We start from the raw sequence: 18,370 nt of genomic DNA, 5'->3' as shown, positions 1-18,370 counted from the left end.
CAACACGCCAAGTCCCCACAGTACGACAAACTGAGACACGTGGGAGTTGACTACTTATGCATGACATAAAAGTAATGACAGGCACATCAAGAGTACTTCTTGGGTTCCAGGCACTGTTCTGGGTGCTTTATATATATACACTTATTTAGTCTTTGTAACAAACTCATGAGGGAGATACTATTATTATTATCCCTATTTTACAGATGATGAACTGTGGCACATAGAAGCTAAGCAACTTGTCCCAAATCACATAGCTAGTAGGTGACCAAGCTGAGATTCAAATCCAGGCAGATTGGTTCCGATTCTTGTGCGAGTTACTTGGCATTACTTTATCTCAGTTTCCTGGCTCTAAGTCTTTGCTCATAGCACTTCCTACTCCTTGACTGTTTTTCCTCATTTGTCAAAATTCCTCCCATTCTTGGAGATCAAATGCTGCCTCCTCCACAATGCCTTCCCAGATCTTCCTCCTTGGACTCAGCGCGATTTTTCTGCTCTCCCAGAGCTTTGCAAACTTCCCTTAGGACACTTTTCACACTTGGCTTTTTATTTGTTCAATTTGAAAACTGTTGATATCTTGTGCTAACCACTTTCTCCTATGTACCATGGTGACTTCAGGTAAAGGCTACACTGTGCTTATCTCTGTGGCCCCTTCAAATGCCCAATAGAGAATGTCTTACACAAAGTAGATAAATAAGATACGGTCCTTCCCCTCAAGAAGTTTACAATCACCACCTTAAATACGTCATTTCAAACAAGAACAAACACTATTTACACAGAACACCGCACTTGTCATTTGGGGAACCAGTTCCATTTATTGGAACGCTCATGATGGTCTAGTCCTGGGCAGCACCTGGTATAGAGGGCTAGCTGGTGTGGTTCAGCAATCATAATAGCTTTAGGATCCTTGAGGAGAAGAAACTCAGACCAGCCTCACACCCGAAGTAGGAGTCTCCACCACAGAGTCCTTGCCCATGGGTCTCAGAGTCTCTGCACACCACTGGAGCCATGGCAGGTGCCTCTTCAATCAACAAGCCAGTCTGTGCTTATGTTTGCAGACCTGGTGGTAGGAAGGTCTTTTTTTTTTTTTTTTTGTCCTTTATTATTATTACTTTTTATGGTACTTCAGATGAAGGTTTACAGGGCAAATTAGTTTTTCGTTAAACAATTAATACACATATTGTTTTATGACATTGGTTGCCAACCCCCCAACATGTCAACACTCTCCCCTTCTCGACCTTGGGTATCCCGTTACCAGCTTTCCTGTCCCCTCCTGCCTTCGTGTCCTTGCCCCTGAGCTGCTGTGGCCATTTAGTCTAGTTTTGTTTTACAGGCCTGTCTAATCTTTGGCTAGAGGGTGAACCTCAAGAGTGATTTCAATACTGAGTTAAAAGGGTGTCTGGGAGCCATACATTCAGAGTTTCTCTAGGCACTGTCAGACCAGTAAGTCTGGCCTTTTTTTTTTAATTTTTTATTGTGCTTTAAGTGAAAGTTTACAAATCAAGTCAGTCTCTCACACAAAAACCCATATACACCTTGCTACATACTCCCAATTGCTCTCCCTCAATGAGACAGCCCGCTCCCTCCCTCCACTCTCTCTTTTCCGGTCCATTTCACCAGCTTCTAACCCCCTCCACCCTCTCATCTCCTCTCCAGGCAGGAGATGCCAACATAGTCTCAAGTGTCCACCTGATCCAAGAAGCTCACTCCTCACCAGCATCCCTCTCCAACCCATTGTCCAATCCCTGTCTGAAGAGTTGGCTTCGGGAATGGTTCCTGTCCTGGGCCAACAGAAGCTCGGGGCCAAGACCACCAGGGTCCTTCTAGTCTCAGTCAGACCATTAAGTCTGGTCTTTTTATTAGAATTTGGGGTCTGCACCCCACTGCTCTCCTGCTCCCTCAGGGGTTCTCTGTTGTGTTCCCTGTCAGGGCAGTCATCAGTTGTGGCCGGGCACCACCTAGTTCTTCTGGTCTCAGGCTGATGTAGTCTCTGGTTTATCTGGCCCTTTCTGTCTCTTGGGCTCATAATCACCTTATATCCTTAGGGTCCTTCATTCTGCTTTGGTCCAGGTGGGTTGAGACTAATTGATGCATCTTAGATAGCCGCTTGCTAGTGTTTAAGACCCCAGAAGCCATACTCCAAAGTGGGCTAAAGAATATTTTCTTAAAAGATTTTACTATGCCAAGTGACTTAGATGTCACCTGAAACCATTGCCCCCAAATCCCCGCCCCTGCTAAGCTGGTCTTTGTAACATTCAGTTTGTTTAGTAAACTTCTTTGCTTTTGGTTTAGTATAGCTTTGCTGACCTTGCCTGTATTATGTGTTCTCTTTCACGTCACCTAAATTAGTTCTTATCTACTATCTAATTAGTGAATACCCCTCTCCCACCCACCCTCCCTCCCCCCTCTGGTAACCTTCAAAAAATTTTGTTTTCTATGTTTAAACTATTTCTCGAGTTCTTATACTAGTGGACTTATACAATATTTGTCCTTTTGCATCTGACTAATTTCACTCAGCATAATGCCTTCCAGATTCCTCCAAGTTATGAAATGTTTCACAGATTCATCATTGTTCTTTATCGATGTGTAGTACTCGCTTGTGTGAAAATAACATATTTACCCATTCACCCAATGATGGACACCTTGGATGTGTCCATTTTATTATTATTGTAAACAGTGCTGCAATGAACATGTTGTTGTTGTTAGCTGCCGTCGAGTCAGTTCCGACTCATAGTGACCCTATGCACAACAGAACGAAACACTGCCCAGTCCTGAGCCATCCCTACAATCATTCTTATGCTTGAGCTCATTGTTGCAGCCACTGTGTCAATCCACCTTGTTGAGGGTCTTCCTCTTTTTCGCTGACTCTGTAATTTGCCAAGCATGATGTCCTTCTCCAGGGACTCATCCCTCCTGACAACATGTCCAATGTATGTAAGAGGCAGTCCCACCATCCTTGCTTCTGGTTGTACTTCTTCTAAGACATATTTGTTTGTTCTTTTGGCAGTCCAAGGTATATTCAATAGTCTTTGCTACACCACAATTCAAAGGCATAAATTCTTCTTCGGTCTTTCTTATGCATTGTCCAGCTTTCACATGCATATGATGCCACTGAAAATACCATGACTTGGGTCTGGCGCACCTTAGTCTTCAAGGTGACATCTTTGCTCTTCAACGCCTTAAAGTGGTCCTTTGCAGCAATTTACCCAATGCAATGTGTCTTTTGATTTCTTGACTGCTGCTTCCATAGCTATTGATTGTGGATCCAAGTAAAATGAAATCCTTGACAACTTCAATTTTCTCCCGACCCGTCATGATGTTGCTCATTGGTCCAGTTGGGAGGATTTTTGTTTACTTTATGTTGAGGTGCAATCCATACTGAAGGCTGTGGTCTTTGATCTTCATTAGTAACTGCTTCAAGTCTTCTTCACTTTCAGCAAGCAAGGTTGTGTCATCTGCATAATGCAGGTTGTTAATGAGCCTTCCTCCAATCCTGATGCCCCATTCTTCTTCATACAGGCCAGCTTCTTGGATTATTTGCTCAGCATACAGATTGAATAGGTATGGTGAAAGAATACAACCCTGACACACACCTTTCCTGACTTTAAACCAATCAGTATCCCCTTGTTCTGTCCCAACAACTGCCTCTTGATCTATGTAAAGATTCCTCATAAGCACAATTAAGTGTTCTGGAATTCCCGTTCTTCGCAATGTTATCCATAATTTGTTATGATCCACACAGTCAAATGCCTTCGCATAGTCAATAAAACACAGGTAAACATCCTTCTGGTATTCTCTGCTTTCAGCCAGGATCCATCTGACATCAGCAATGATATCCCTGGTTCCACGTCCTCTTCTGAAACCGGCCTGAATTTCTGGCAGTTCCCTGTCGATATACTGCTGCAGCTGTTTTTTGAATGATCTTCAGCAGAATTTTGCTTGTGTGTGATATCAATGATATTGGTCTATAATTTCCACATTCGGTTGGATCACCTTTCCTGGGAATAGGCATAAATATGGATCTTTTCCATTCAGTTGGCCAGGAAGCTGTCTTCCATATTTCTTGGCATACACGAGTGAGCACCTCCAGCACTGCATCCGTTTGTTGAAACATCTCAATTGATATTCCATCAGTTCCTGGAGCCTTGTTTTTTGCCAGTGCCTTCAGAGCATCTTGGACTTCTTCCTTCAGTACTGTCGGATCCTGATCATATGCCACCTCTTGAAATGGTTGAACATTGACTAATTCTTTTTGGTATAATGACTGTGTATTCCTTCCATCTTCTTTTGATGCTTCCTGCATCGTTTAACAGTTTCCCCATAGAATCCTTCACTATTGCAACTCGAGGCTTGAATTTTTCTTCAGTTCTTTCAGCTTGAGAAACGCTGAGCGCATTCTTCCCTTTTGGTTTTCCATGTCCAGCTCTTTGCACATGTCATTATAATACTTTACTTTGTCTTCTCGAGACGCCCGCCCTTTGACATCTTCTGTTCAGTTCTTTTACTTCATCAATTCTTCCTTTTACTTTAGCTGCTCGACGATCGAGAGTAAGTTTCAGAATCTCCTCTGACATCCATCTTGGTCTTTTCTTTCTTTCCTGTCTTTTCAGTGACCTCTTGCTTTCTTCACGGATGATGTCCTTGATGTCATTCCACAACTCCTTTGGTCTTCAGTCACTAGTGTTCAATGGGTCAAATCTATTCTTGAGATGCTCTCTAAATTCAGGTGGGATATACTCAAGGTCATATTTTGGCTCTGGTGGGCTTGCTCTGATTTTCTTCAGTTTCAGCTTGAGCTTGCATATGAGCAATTGATGGTCTCTTCCACAGTTGGTCCCTGGCCTTGTTCTGACTGATGATATTGAGCTTTTCCATCATATCTTTTCACAGATGTAGTCAATTTGATTTCTGTGTGTTCCATCTGGCGAGGCCCATGTGTATAGTAGTCGTTTATGTTGGTGAAAGAAGGCATTTGCAACGAAGAAGTCGTTGGTCTTGCAAAATTCTATCATTCGATCTCTGGCATTGTTTCTATCACCAAGGCAGTATTTTCCAACTACTGATCCTTCTTCTTTGTTTCCAAAGTTCACGTTCCAATAGCCAGTAATTATCAATGCATCTTAATTGCATGTTCGATCGATTTCAGACTGCATCAGTTGACAAGAATCTCCTATTTCTTGATCTGTGGCCCTAGTGGTTGGTGAGTAAATTTGAATAATAGTCGTATTAACTGGTCTTCCTTGTAGGCATATGGGTATTATCCTATCACTGACAGGGTTGTACTTCAGGATAGATCTTGAAACGTTCCTTTTGACGATGAATGCAACAACGTTTCTCTTCAAGTTGTCATTCCCACGTAGTAGACTATATGATTGTCTGATTCAAAATGGCCAGTACCAGTTCACTTCAGCTCACTAATGCCTAGGATATAGATGTTTATGGGTTCCATTTCATTTTAGTACATGTGTGTGCATATATTTGCTCGTGTAAAGGCTCTTATTTCTCTAGGATATACTGCAAGTAGTGGGATTGCTGGATCTCGTGGTAGTTCTATTTCAAGCTTTTTAAGGAAGCACCAAATAGATTTCCGAAATGGTTGTGGCATTCCCACCAGCAGTGTATAAGTGTTCCAATCTCTCCACAACCTCTTCAACATTGACTATTTTGTGTTTTTTGGATTAATGCCAGCCTTATTGGAGTGAGATGGAATCTCATTGTAGTTTTGATTTGCATTTCTTTAGTGGCTAATGATCGTGAGCATTTCCTTATGTACTTGTTAGCTGCCTGAATGTCTTCTTTAGTGAAGTGTCTGTTCATATCTTTTGCCCATTTTTTAATTGCATTATTTCTCTTTTTGTACTTGACTTTTTGCAGTATCATGTAGATTTTAGAGATCAGGCGCTGATCAGAAATCTCATAGCTAAAAGCTTTTTCCCAGCGTATAGGTAATCTTTTTATCTTTTTGGTGAAGTCTTTGAATGAGCATAGGTGTTTGATTTTTAGGAGTTCCCAGTTATCTAGTTTTTCTTCTGCTTTGTTAGTACTGTTTCATATACCGTTTATGCCATGTATTTGGGCTCCTAACATCCGTATTTTTTCTTCCATGATCTTTATCATTTTAGATTTTATATTTAGGTCTTCAATCCATTTTGAGCTTGTTTTCATGCATGAAGTGAGGTATGGGTCTTGCTTCATTTTTTTGTAGATGGATATCCAGTTATGCCAGCACCATTTGTTAAAAAGACACTCTTTTCCCCCATTTAACTACTTTGGGGCCTTTGTCAAATATCAACTGTTTATGTGAGTGGATTTATGTCTGGATTCTCAATTCCGTTCCGTTGGTCTATGTATCTGTTGTTGTACCAGTACCAGGCTGTTTTGACTACTGTGGCAGTGTAATAGGTTCTAAAATCAGGTAGTGTGAGGCCTCCCACGTTGTCAGTAATGTTTGCTTCTCTGGGGCCTCTTTCCCTTCCATATGAGGTTGGTGATTTGTTTCTCCATCTCATTAAAAAATGTCATTGGAATTTGGATCGGAATTGCAGTAAATGTATAGATTGCTTTTGGTAGAATAGACATTTTTATAATGTTAAGTCTTCCTTTCCATGAGCAAGATGTTTTTCCACTTACGTAGGTGTCTTCGATTTTTTCAGAAGTGTTTTATAGTTTTCTTTATATAAGTCTTTTACATCTCTGGTAAGATTTATTCCAAAGTATTTTATCTTCTTTGGGGAGACTGTAAATGGTATTGATTTGGTGGTTTCCTCTTCAGTGTTCTTTTTGTTTTTGTGGAGGAATCCAACTGATTTTTGTATGTTTATCTTGTATCCCGATACTCTGCTGAACTCTTCTATTAGTTTCAGTAGTTTTCTTGAGGATTCTTTAGGATTTTCTGTGTATAACATTATGTCATCTGGAAATGAAGATAATTTTACTTCTTCCCTGCCAATCTGGATTCCCTTTATTTCTTTACCTAGCCTAAGTGCTCTGGCTAGGACCTCCAGCACAATGTTGAATAAGAGTGGTGATAAAGGTCATCTTTGTCTGGTTCTCAGCCTCAAGGGGAATGCATTCATGCTCTCTCCATTTGGGATGATGTTGGCTATTGGCTTTGTATAAATACCCTTTATCATGTTGAGGAATTTTCCTTCTATTCCTGTTTTGCTGAGAGCTTTTATCATGAATGGGTATTGTACTTCATCAAATGCCTTTTCTGCATCACTTGATAAAATCATGTGATTCCTGTCTTTTATTTATATGTTGGATTACATCAATTGTTTTTCTAATGTTCAACCATCCCTGCATACCTTGTAGGAATCCCACTTGGTCGTGGTGAATTATTTTTTTGATATGTTGTTGAATTCAATTGGCTAGAATTTTGTTGAGGAGTTTTGCATCTACGTTCATGAGGGATATAGGTCTGTAATTTTCTTTTTTATGGTGTCTTTACCTGGTTTTGGTAAAGACCTGGTTTTGGATATGCTAGCTTCATAGAATGAGTTTGCTAGTATTCTGTCCTTTTCTAAGCTCTGAAATACCTTTGCTAGTAGTGGTGTTAACTCTTCTCTAAAAGTTTGGTAGAACTCTGTAGTGAAGCCATCCAGGCCAGGGCTTTTTTTGTTGTTGTTGTTGGCAGTTTTTTTATTACCTTTTCAATCTCTTCCTTTGTTATGGGTCTATTTAGTTGTTCTACCTCTGTTTGTGTTAGTTTAGGTAGGTAGTGTGTTTCTAGGAATTCATCCATTTCTTCTAGGTTTTCAAAGTTCTTAGAGTACAATTTTTCATAGTAATCTGATATGATTCTTTTAATTTCAGTTGGGTCTTTTGTAGTATCGCCCGTCTCATTTCTTATTCCGGTTATTTGCTTCCTCTCCTGTTTTTCTTTTGTCACTTTGGCCAATGGGTTATCAATTTTGTTGATTTTTTTCAAAGAACCAGCTTTTGGTCTTGTTAATTCTTTCAATTGTTTTTCTGTTTTCTATTTCATTTAGTTCTGCTCTAATTTTTATTATTTTCTTCTGATGCCTGAGGATTTCTTTTGTTGCTCTCTTTCTATTTGTTCAAGTTGTACGGATAATTCTTTGACTGTGCCTCTTCTTTTCGGATGTGTGCATTTTTTTTATATATAAATTGACCTCTGAGCTCTGCTTTCACTGTGTCCCAAAAGGTCTGATAGGCAGTGTTTTCATTCTCATTGGATTCTATGAATTTCTTTATTCCATCCTTAATGTCTGCTATAATGCAGTTTTTTTTTTTTTTTGAGCAGAGTATTGTTCAGTTTCCAAGTGTTTGATTTCTTTTCCCTGCTTTTTCTGTTATTGATTTCCACTTTTATGGCCTTATGGTCAGAGAAGATGCTTTGTAATATTTCATTGTTCTGGATTCTGCTAAGGCTTGCTTTGTGACCTAATGTGTGGTCTATTCTAGAGAATGTTCCATGTGCACTAGAAAAGACAGTGTACTTGGTTGCTATTGGGTGGAGTGTTTTGTCTATGACTATGAGATCAAGTTGGTTGATTGTGGCATTTAGCTCCTCTGAGTCTTTATTGACCTTCTTTCTGGATGTCCTGTCCTTCACTGAAAGTAGTTTGTTGAAGTCTCCTACTGTAATTGTGGGGGTGTCTATCTCACTTTCCAATGCTGATAGAGTTTGTTTTATGTATCTTGCAGCCCTGTGATTGGGTGCATAAATATTTAATATGGTTATACCTTCTTGGTATATTATCCATTTAATCATTATATAATGTCCTTCCTTACCCTTTATGAAGGATTTAGCTTTAAAGCCTATATTGTCAGGAATTAATATTGCCACTCCTGCTCTTTTTTGATTGTTGTTTGCTTGATATAATTTTTTCTATCCTTTGAGTTTCAGTTTGTTTTTGTCTCTAAGTCTAAGGTGTGTCTCTTGTAGGCAGAATATAGACGGATCATGTTTTTTAATCCATTCTGCCACTCTCTCTTTACTGGTGCACTTAGTCCATTTACATTCAGGGTAATTACGGATAGGTATGAAAAAGGACAATGAATAAGGAAGACCGAAGAAGAGTTGACGCCTTTGAATTGTGGTGTTGGTGAAGAATACTGAATATACCGTGGACTGCCAAAAGAATGAACTAATCTGTCTTGGAAGAAGTGCAGCCAGAATGCTCCTTAGAGGCAAGGATGGCAAAACTGCGTCTTAGGTACTTTGGACATGTTGTCAGGAGGGATCAGTCCCTGGAGAAGGACATCCCGCTTGGCAGAATACAGGGTCAGCGGAAAAGAGGAAGACCCTCAACGAGGTGGATTGATGCAGTGGCTACAACAATGATCTCAAGCATAACAACGATTGTAAGGATGGCGTAGGACCGGGCAGTGTTTCGTTCTGCTGTGCATAGGGTCGCTATGAGTCGGAACCAACTCGACGGCACCTAACAACAACAACAACAACATGAATTTAGTGCTGTCATTTTGATGTCTTTTTTTGTGTGTCGTTGACAGTTTCTTTTTCCCACTTAATTTTATGTGCTAAGTAGATTATCTTCATATATTGTCCTTTCCTCATATTCATTGTTGATTTTGTTTCTGCTGAGTGTTTTTTTCTTGTATTTTATTTTAATGTGTAGGATAGTTTGTCTCCTTTGCGGTTACCTTATTATTTACCACATTTTTCTAAATTTAAACCTAACTTTTATTTCTTTGTATCACCTTTTTTTCCTCTCCATATGGAAGATCTATGAGTACATTTCTTAGTCCCTCTTTATTGTTTTAATGTTTTTGTCTTTAACATCATAACATCGTCCTTTCCTTGTTTCAATCATTTTTTATCTTGATTTATTTTTTTGATTTCTCTGTCTGGGTTGACTTCTGATTGCTCTGCCCAGTGTTCTAGTCTTGGGTTGATACCTGATATTACTGGTTTTCTAACCACAGAACTCGCTTTAGCACTTCTTGTAGTTTTGGTTTGGTTTTTACAAATTCCCTAAATTCTGTTTATCTGGAAATGTCCTAATTTCGCCTTTATAATTGAGAGACAATTTTGCTGGATATATGATTCTTGGCTGGCAATTTTTTTCCTTCAATTTTTTATATAAGTCATCCCATTGCCTTCTTGCCTACATGGTTTCTGCTGAGTTGTCCAAGCTTATTCTTATTGACTCTCCTTTGTAGGTGACTTTTCGTTTATCCCTAGCTGCTTTTAAAATTCTCTCTTCATCTTTGGTTTTTGCAAGTTTGATTATAATACATCTTGGTGACTGTCTTTTAACATCTACCTTATGTGGAGTTTGATGAGCATCTTGGATAGACATCTTCTCATCTTTCATGATATCAGGGGAGTTTTCTGCCAACAAATCTTCAACAATTCTCTCTGTATTTTGTGTTATCCTTCCCTGTTCTGGTACTCCAATCACTTGTAGGTTATTCCTCTTGATAGAGTCCCACATGAATCTCAAGGTTTTTTTCCTTTTTTTTAATTCTTTCATCTGATTTTTCTTCCAGTATATTCATGCCATGTGCTTTATCTTCAAGTTCAGAAATTCTGCCTTCCACTTGCTCAATTCTGTCCCTCTTTCTATTGAGTTGTCTACTTCTGTAATTTTATTGTTAATCTTCTGAATTTTTGATTGCGGTCTGTCTATGGATTTTTCCAGCTTATTGAATTTTTCGTTATGTTCCTGAATAATCTTTTTAATTTCTTCCCTTGTTTTATCTCTGTGTTCCTTGGCTTGTTCTGCATATTGTGTCATTTCCTTCCTGATGCCTGAAAGGGTTCTGCATATTAATCTTTTGTATTCTGCCTCTGGTAATTCCAGGAAGCCATTTTCATCTAGAAGATCCCTTGATTCTTTGTTCTGAGAGCTTGTTTCTTTAGGTGACTTGATATTGACTGTTGTCTCTGAGCCATCTATATGTCTTTGTGTTAGTTTATTTTATGTTTGCTTGCTGTGTCGTAGCTCCTTGCTTTGTTTTGTTTTGATATGCCCATGTGAGTTGCTTGAGTGAGCTAGCTTGATTATTTTCACCTTTGGAGCTCTGACATCCTGTCCCCAGATGGCTAGAGCTGTTATCAGGTATTTCAGTCTAGGAATCCATTCAGTTTTCTTGTATGAATTCAGCTCAGGTATCCAGGTAGCTGGTGATCAAGTGTGTGGTACAGGCTCTGTCCTACAGAGCTTAGAGGGGCAGGGGTGATTGGCGTAGGTACTGGTATCTGGTTGCAGCAGGGGGTCACACTCTGAACAAGGCAGGGGGCTGTACACCCCCGTGTCTCTGAGGAAAGCCTATCCCTGTTCCCTAGATCATACAGGTGGTTGGGTTGTGAAGGCAGATCATGGGCACCCAATGTTTTTGGTTGTAAGGACTGGGAGGCACCAGTTATCCTTAGACCCCTGTTGTGGGTGGCGGGGTGAACTGAGTGGAGCCACCAGTCCTTAGGCCCCTGATGTGGGTAGGTGAAGACCCTGTTTAGTAGGCAAAGCAATGTCAAACATCAAACACCCACCTCTTCACCACACAGGTGAAATGCTTGGAGTCTGCCAAGAAGGGCCTATTTTCCTGAAATATGTCCACATATGTCCAAGCAGATGGGAAAGGTACTCAAAGTCCACGGACCATTTATGCTTGGACAGGAGCCACTTCTGTCCTGAGCTCCCCAGTTAGTGGAGCTGGCAAATTATCTTTTCCCCCAGTTGTAAATTTATTCCTTCTCCAAGGCTGGGAGGATGGCTCTAGGCGCTCAACAAGGCCTATCTCAGGCCCAGGGAAATTAGCCACTGAATCGGGCTTGGGAGCGAGTGTGGAGGGAGGGCATGGTAAAATATACGCAAGTACTTAGCTTTTGCTGAGAGAGCCGTTCTTCTCTGGTTCCAGAGGTGTGAGTAGGCTGCATAGCTGGTTGCTTCTCCCTGAGGCAACTGTGGCCAAATGCTAGTACCTGCCTGCCGCTGTCACTCTGGGGGATAGTACCTGAGGGTTCCCCATGATTCAGGTCTGGTAACCCCTCTCCACTTCTGAACTGTCTCTTTCTCCCTCTACCCCTCAGTTCATTTTCTAAGCTTGCCTTTGGTGTTCAGGGCTCCTACCTTTTCACAAATACACTTGTTTCACTTGTTTTTTTGGTATTTGTTGTAAGAGGTCTCATCAGAAGAATCTGTCTATTCTGCCATCTTGGCTCCACCTCTCTGGTTTGATTTCTTTACCGCTGCTTCTATGACTGTTGATTGTGGATCCAAATGAAATGAAATCCTTGACAACTTCAATCTTTTCTCTGTTTATCATGATGTTGTTCATTGGTCCAGTTGTGAGGATTTTTGTTTTCTTTATATTGAGGTGCAATCCATACTGAAGGCTGTGGTCTTTGATCTTCATTAGCAAGTGCTTCAAGTCTTTTTCACTTTCAGCAAGCAAGGTTGTGTCATCTGCATAACGCAAGATGTTAATGAGTCTTCCTCCAGTCCTGATGCCTTGTTCTGCTTCATATAGTTCAGCTTCTCATATTATTTGCTCAGCATACAGACTGAATAGGTATGGTGAAAGGATATAATCTGGACACACATTTTTCCTGACTTTAAACCAACCAGTATCCCCTTGTTCTGTCTGAACAACTGCCTCTTGATCTATGTAAAATTTCTTCATGAGTACAATGAAGCATTCTGGATTTCTCATTCTTCACAATGTTATCCATAATTTATTATGATCCACACAGTCAAATGCCTTTGCACAGCCAATAAAACACAGGAAAACATCCTTCTGGTGTTCTCTACTTCCAGTCAGGATTCATCTGACATCAGCAATGATATCCCTGGTTCCACATCCTCTTCTGAAACCAGACTGAATTTCTGGCAACTCCCTGTCAATATACTGCTGGAGCCGTTTTTGAATGATCTTCAGCAACACATGCAGCATTAGTGGTATAGTGGTGAGCATAGCTCCCTTCCAAGCAGTTGACCCAATTTAGATTCCTGGCCAATGCAGTGGGCACTAATTAGATAATAGACAAGAATTATTTTAGGTGAAGGGAAAGACAGCACACAATACAGGGGAAGTCAGCAAAACTGGACTAAATCAAAAGCTAAGAAGTTTCTTGAATACAACCAAACACTTTGAGGGACAGCATAGTGGTGGGGGGGCAGGGGGTCTGGGGACCATCTTTTCAGGGGACACCCAAGTCAATTGACACAGCAAAATGTATTAAGAAAAGTTTCTACATCCCAGTTTGGTGAGTGGCACCTGGCTAGCAAGCAGCCATCTAAGATGCATCAATTGGTCTCAGCCCACCTGGAGCAAAGTAGAATGAAGAACACCAAAGACACAAGAAAAATATGAGCCCAAGAGACAGAAAGGGCCACATAAGCCAAAGACTACATCAGCATGACACCAGAAGAACTAGACGGTGACCATCTACCACTAATGACTGCCCTGACAGGAGTATACAACAGAGAATCCCTGATGGAGCAGGAAAAAAGTGGGACGCAGACCTCAAATTCTAGTAAAAAGACCAGACTTAATGCTCTGACTGAGACTGGAGGGACCTCAGAGTTCATGGTCCTTGGACTCTCTATTAGCCCAAAACAAAACCATTCCTGAGGCCAACTCTTCAGACAAAGCTTAGACTGGACTATAAGACATAAAATGATATTGATGAGGAGTGTGCTTCTTAGCTCAAGTAGATACATGAGACTATGTGGGCAGCTCCTGTCTGGAGGTGAAATGAGAAGGCAGAGGGGGATAGGAGCTGGTTGAATGGACATGGGAAACACAGGGTGGAGAGAAGGATTGTGCTTTCACATTGTAGGGAAAGCAGCTAGGGTCACATAACACTGTGTGTGTAAGTTTTTGTGTGAGAAACTGACTTAAATTGTAAACTTTCACTTAAAGCACAAAAAAAAGAAATAACTTTTATCATCTTAAGCTACTGAGATGTGAGGGTTAATTTGTTGCTGCAATAGAACCTAAACAAACAAAAACCCGTTGCTGTGGAGTCAAATCACTACTCATAGCGACCCTATAGGAGAGGGTAGAACTGGCCCATAGGCTTTCCAAGGAACAGCTGGTGGATTTGAACTACTGACCTTTTAGTTAGCAGCCATAGCTCTTAGCCACTGCACCACTAGGTTCCACCAATATAACCTAGTCTATCCTAAATAATACCCCATGGGACTGGACAGGAAGATTTGTGTAGACTGTGAGTCAAATTCATAAACCTGGGGAGTTCCAATGTTGAAATTTCTCCAATTTGAAAATAGGACTTTGGCATACCTGAGGCCAGCAGTCTTTATGAAGGGCATGAAGGGCTGAAAAGACCCAACTTTTGTTTTTCCAGAATCCAAGAAGACAGGCCAGAGACTACTGAGATTTCTCTGAAAAGAATGAAAAGTGAGTCTTGCCACAGTAGGAGCAAGTGTGTGGTTTACAAATTGCTTCCAGGAAGACGTGTCAATTGCTGGGTCCACGGAATAGGTAGCACTCGAGATTTGGTTTTGGCTTTTGCCTTTACAGCCCTATTAATTAAGAGAAGTTTGAGGCACTTGCATAGCAGAACGTTTGATCGTGTTCTTTATAACTCATATGTTTTATGTGGCCTAGGGCACATTCACACTTAATATGAACTCTATTAAGTTCCAACAACCAAGTGAAATCAAATATGCCACGAATATGTTTATTTTTTCAGTTGATCGGATTGCAGGCTATAAATCTGCATAAAGGAAACCCATTGGTCCTTAGAATCTACTCATTGTTTTTGAAGCAATCATAAAACTGTAGCAATTGCTAGAATTTGGGCTGGTTGAGATTAGAAACAAAGCCAGCAACCCCATAGCTGAGTTTTTTTGTTGTTTTTTGTTAGTTTTCTTTCTTTCTTTTTTGGTAGTGCCTTCCATTTTCTCCCAAACATGGAACTTATGAAGAACTTTTACAAATTCCAGTTGAATTTTCACAGCTTTCAGACACAGGAGGTAAAAGATTTGCTTGTTGGACTGATATGATACGGTTCTAATACCATGCCAAAAATGAGACTTAATGTCTGTGGCCAGCACAACCACCGTTGATGGAGGAGCTGGCCATTAGGGTGGTGACCCCAGCTGACCTATGGGAGGACCATATATCACAGCTGACTGAAAGCAGGGGGCACATTAGTGAGACATATGTGAGTATTTCTTCTCTGCAAAGGTGCTATTGACTGTCACTCACCCTGAGGCCCTCTCAAGATGCCTGTTCTGGGGATGTGGACAGAACAGAAACAGAGTTGGTAGAGTCATTCTCACACATACAGTCATAGGCAGAAGAAGAAGGCAGAAGGAAGCTGACTCACACCTCCCTGAGGAAGGAGGTCGAGGGCCCATTTTTCATGTGTGTCTTCACTCCTATCTTTCAAGAAACATCTCATTTTGTCTGGTTTAGCCTGGTCTGCTTTAGTCTCATTTCACTTAATAATTGTTTCATGCATAGAGTCATTTAACAAGAGTTCTTGAATGCCCACTCTGCACAAGGCCCTGGGCTAAGTGAGTGCTTCAGGGGATGTGGACAGAGGTGAGGTGCCAGGGGTCAGGCTGCCTTCAAGCTGCTCACAGTCTATGAAGAGAGAGAAAGAAAAATATAAAACCACCACCAAAGCCATCGGAGGAGGGACAGGATGCCATGGGCCCACAGAAGGGAGCACTCATTCCATAAGAGACTCAGGAAAAGACTCACAGACGAGTGGTATTGTAGCAGAGAAGGAGTTCACCAGGCAGACAAAAGGAAGCAGTGTTACCCAGGCAGGGAAGAGAGCATCAAGACCTGGGGAATGGAAAGGTGTTGGCACATATGAGAATTGCAAGTAGCCCAGTAAGGCAAGGTAATAGATCAGTTCCCAGACAGAGAGTGAAAGAAAATAAAGACGAATACATAGGAAAGGAGTACACTGTGGAGTACCTTATACTCGAGGATAAGGGTGTTGAGCTTTATTCAGCAGGCAGTGGGAAGCCATTAAAAGATGTTAAGTAGGGGGATGACTTGTTCAGAATCACACACTTCATGAACCAATAAAGGAGACTCAAGTGTAACTCAACGATATTGCCTTCAAATGCTGGCAACTTTCCTCATTCCTTCCCATCATGTCTCTCTTCCAATCCTGCTTCAACCAGGCTTCTGACTCTAGGCTGCATCTTCTACTAATGATCCTACTTCAGACATTTGCAGCTGATCTTCTTGGCTTCAGGTTCTCTTTCCCATATGGTCTGTATCTTGGACAGTTTGGCATTGGACTCTCGGACAGTTTGCAATAGAATGCCATGCTCTGCCTATCCCTAGCCCACTGACACCCCCCCCCCAACTGGTTCCATTTGGGGATGTCAGGAAAATAGGGTTAAGTTCAAGGTAGTACATGTGAAACAAGACTTCCCAGAGTTTGTGTAAAGATAATGGGGACCTTTTTGGCAACTACACCATAGTGTCTGGCAGCAGAGGGAGCTTTGGAGTAGCAAGGGCTTGCAGACTTTTAGAAGTCTGATGGTGAGCATGCCGTGGTGCAGATAATGAATTCAGAAGCACCGCCAGGTAACTCTGAGGATAGTGGCCCCAGAACCACACTTTGAGAAACACTGAGATAGAGCACATGGTGCTCGTGGGAGGGGAGCACACATTAAGGCCTGAGAGGTCAGGAACAAGCCACCAGGAGCCTCCAATGCCAAGCTCAGTAATCTGGACATTTAACTTTTTGTTCTAGGTGATTGATGGGAGGCCCTGGCACGCAGGGGAGAGCCATGATCAGAACTTTGGTCTGTTGGGAGCATTTACCTCATCAAAGAGCAGAGGAGGGGCCAGCACAGGGTCTGGGAGACACTGGTGCAAGAGTCACAGGGAACAGTGATGAATGAGGGCCTGAACTGGGACGTTCTCCATCTGAACACATTCCTCCTACATGCACACAGAAAGGAGAACATTGCTTTCAGAAGTCCAAGCCAGGAAGGAAGAAAAGAAGCCTCTCTTTCCCCCATGGCATGTGGAATTTTGCTGATGATTTACTGGAATTCTTCCCAAAGCTGGGAATTACTCAGATAACTCACTGAAGCTGCTTGGAAGGGATCTGATACAGAATCTTGCTTTCAGAAGTCAAGTCTGCAGAGATGTACATGGTGCTAAATTGTTGGGGTTGGAAAGACAGATTTCCCAATTACTTATTCTTGGAAGCAGAACATATCAGTGCTGAACAGAACTCTAAAATTGGTCTAGGTCATTCTCCTCATTTTACAGATGGGTAGACTGAGGCTTAGAGTGGAGAACTAATTCATGTCAGGTTTGAAGGTAAAATTCTAAAAATCTGGGCTGAAATAGCATTCCCTGTCAATATTCATCATTGTGTGGTATAGTCAACCCTTGAACCTTGGCTTCATCAATGTTTATGTGAGAGGGCAGGGAAAGGACTAGTGCATTTGGTTTTTTCTAAAGAGCTGCAGATAATCTGGCTGTGAATAAAAATATGTTAGGTTTTTGGACTTTTTCTAGACTAATCAGAATCGACTCAATGGCAATAGGTTTTTTTTTTTAGGTAACTGTATAATTGGTCTTTTAAAAATAATGTCTTAATATACTCATTAGTTATCTCTTTTCAGCATATTTTTACCTTTGTTTCCATTGCATCTAGAAAATCTCCTAAAGGACAACCATGCAGTCCTTACCTTATCTTGGCCACTTTCTCAAGCACAGAAGGAGCAGAAAAACACTGGACCAAACACTGACCCAAGCATTTGCCTTGTGGGTACTGTGATTAGTTCTCCACTGTGCTCAGGAAGCAGTGTGAACACTTAAGTCAACTGCTGATAAACAAAGTAGCACTTCTGCGGAGACCAGCTCCAACCTTCTGAACTCGGACATTTATCAGGTAGGCCCCCTGCGCCAACATGAAGATGGTTCTGTACCATTTCATCTCCAGGAAAATTCACTCCCTATAACAGCCACATTTACTCTCATCAGTTGATAGCTACAATGAACCACATCAATAAATATAAAATACACATATTTTTGAGGCATATGTGTCTTCTAACACTACACTGAAGGTGCAGATTATAGGACTTATAACAAATAGAACTAGGGCAATGATGGCAGCCTTTGGAAGACAGGTTTGGGCTCAGTAGAAGAGGAACCTTCCTAATTTTCAGATCTGTCAAAAAAAAATGGAACAGGAGGCAGGGCCAAGTGGCGGAGTAGTCAGATTCTTCCAGTGGTCCCTATTCCAACAAAGACCTGAAAAAACAAGTGAATCAATTATATATATGACAAGCTAAGCGCCTTGAACATCAAAGGCAAAGTTAAGTAATCGGAATGAAGGGAAGGGGGAGGGAGAGATGGTTCAGAAGCAGTGAGAAGTTGCTGGACCTCACTGGGTGGGAACTGCTCTCCCATAGCCCCAATTCTC

The sequence above is a fragment of the Loxodonta africana genome, chromosome X, assembly GCF_030014295.1.
Source record: "Loxodonta africana isolate mLoxAfr1 chromosome X, mLoxAfr1.hap2, whole genome shotgun sequence".
In the NCBI taxonomy this organism is placed as follows: Eukaryota; Metazoa; Chordata; class Mammalia; order Proboscidea; family Elephantidae; genus Loxodonta; species Loxodonta africana.
Note: the sequence above shows the minus strand (reverse complement) of the source record.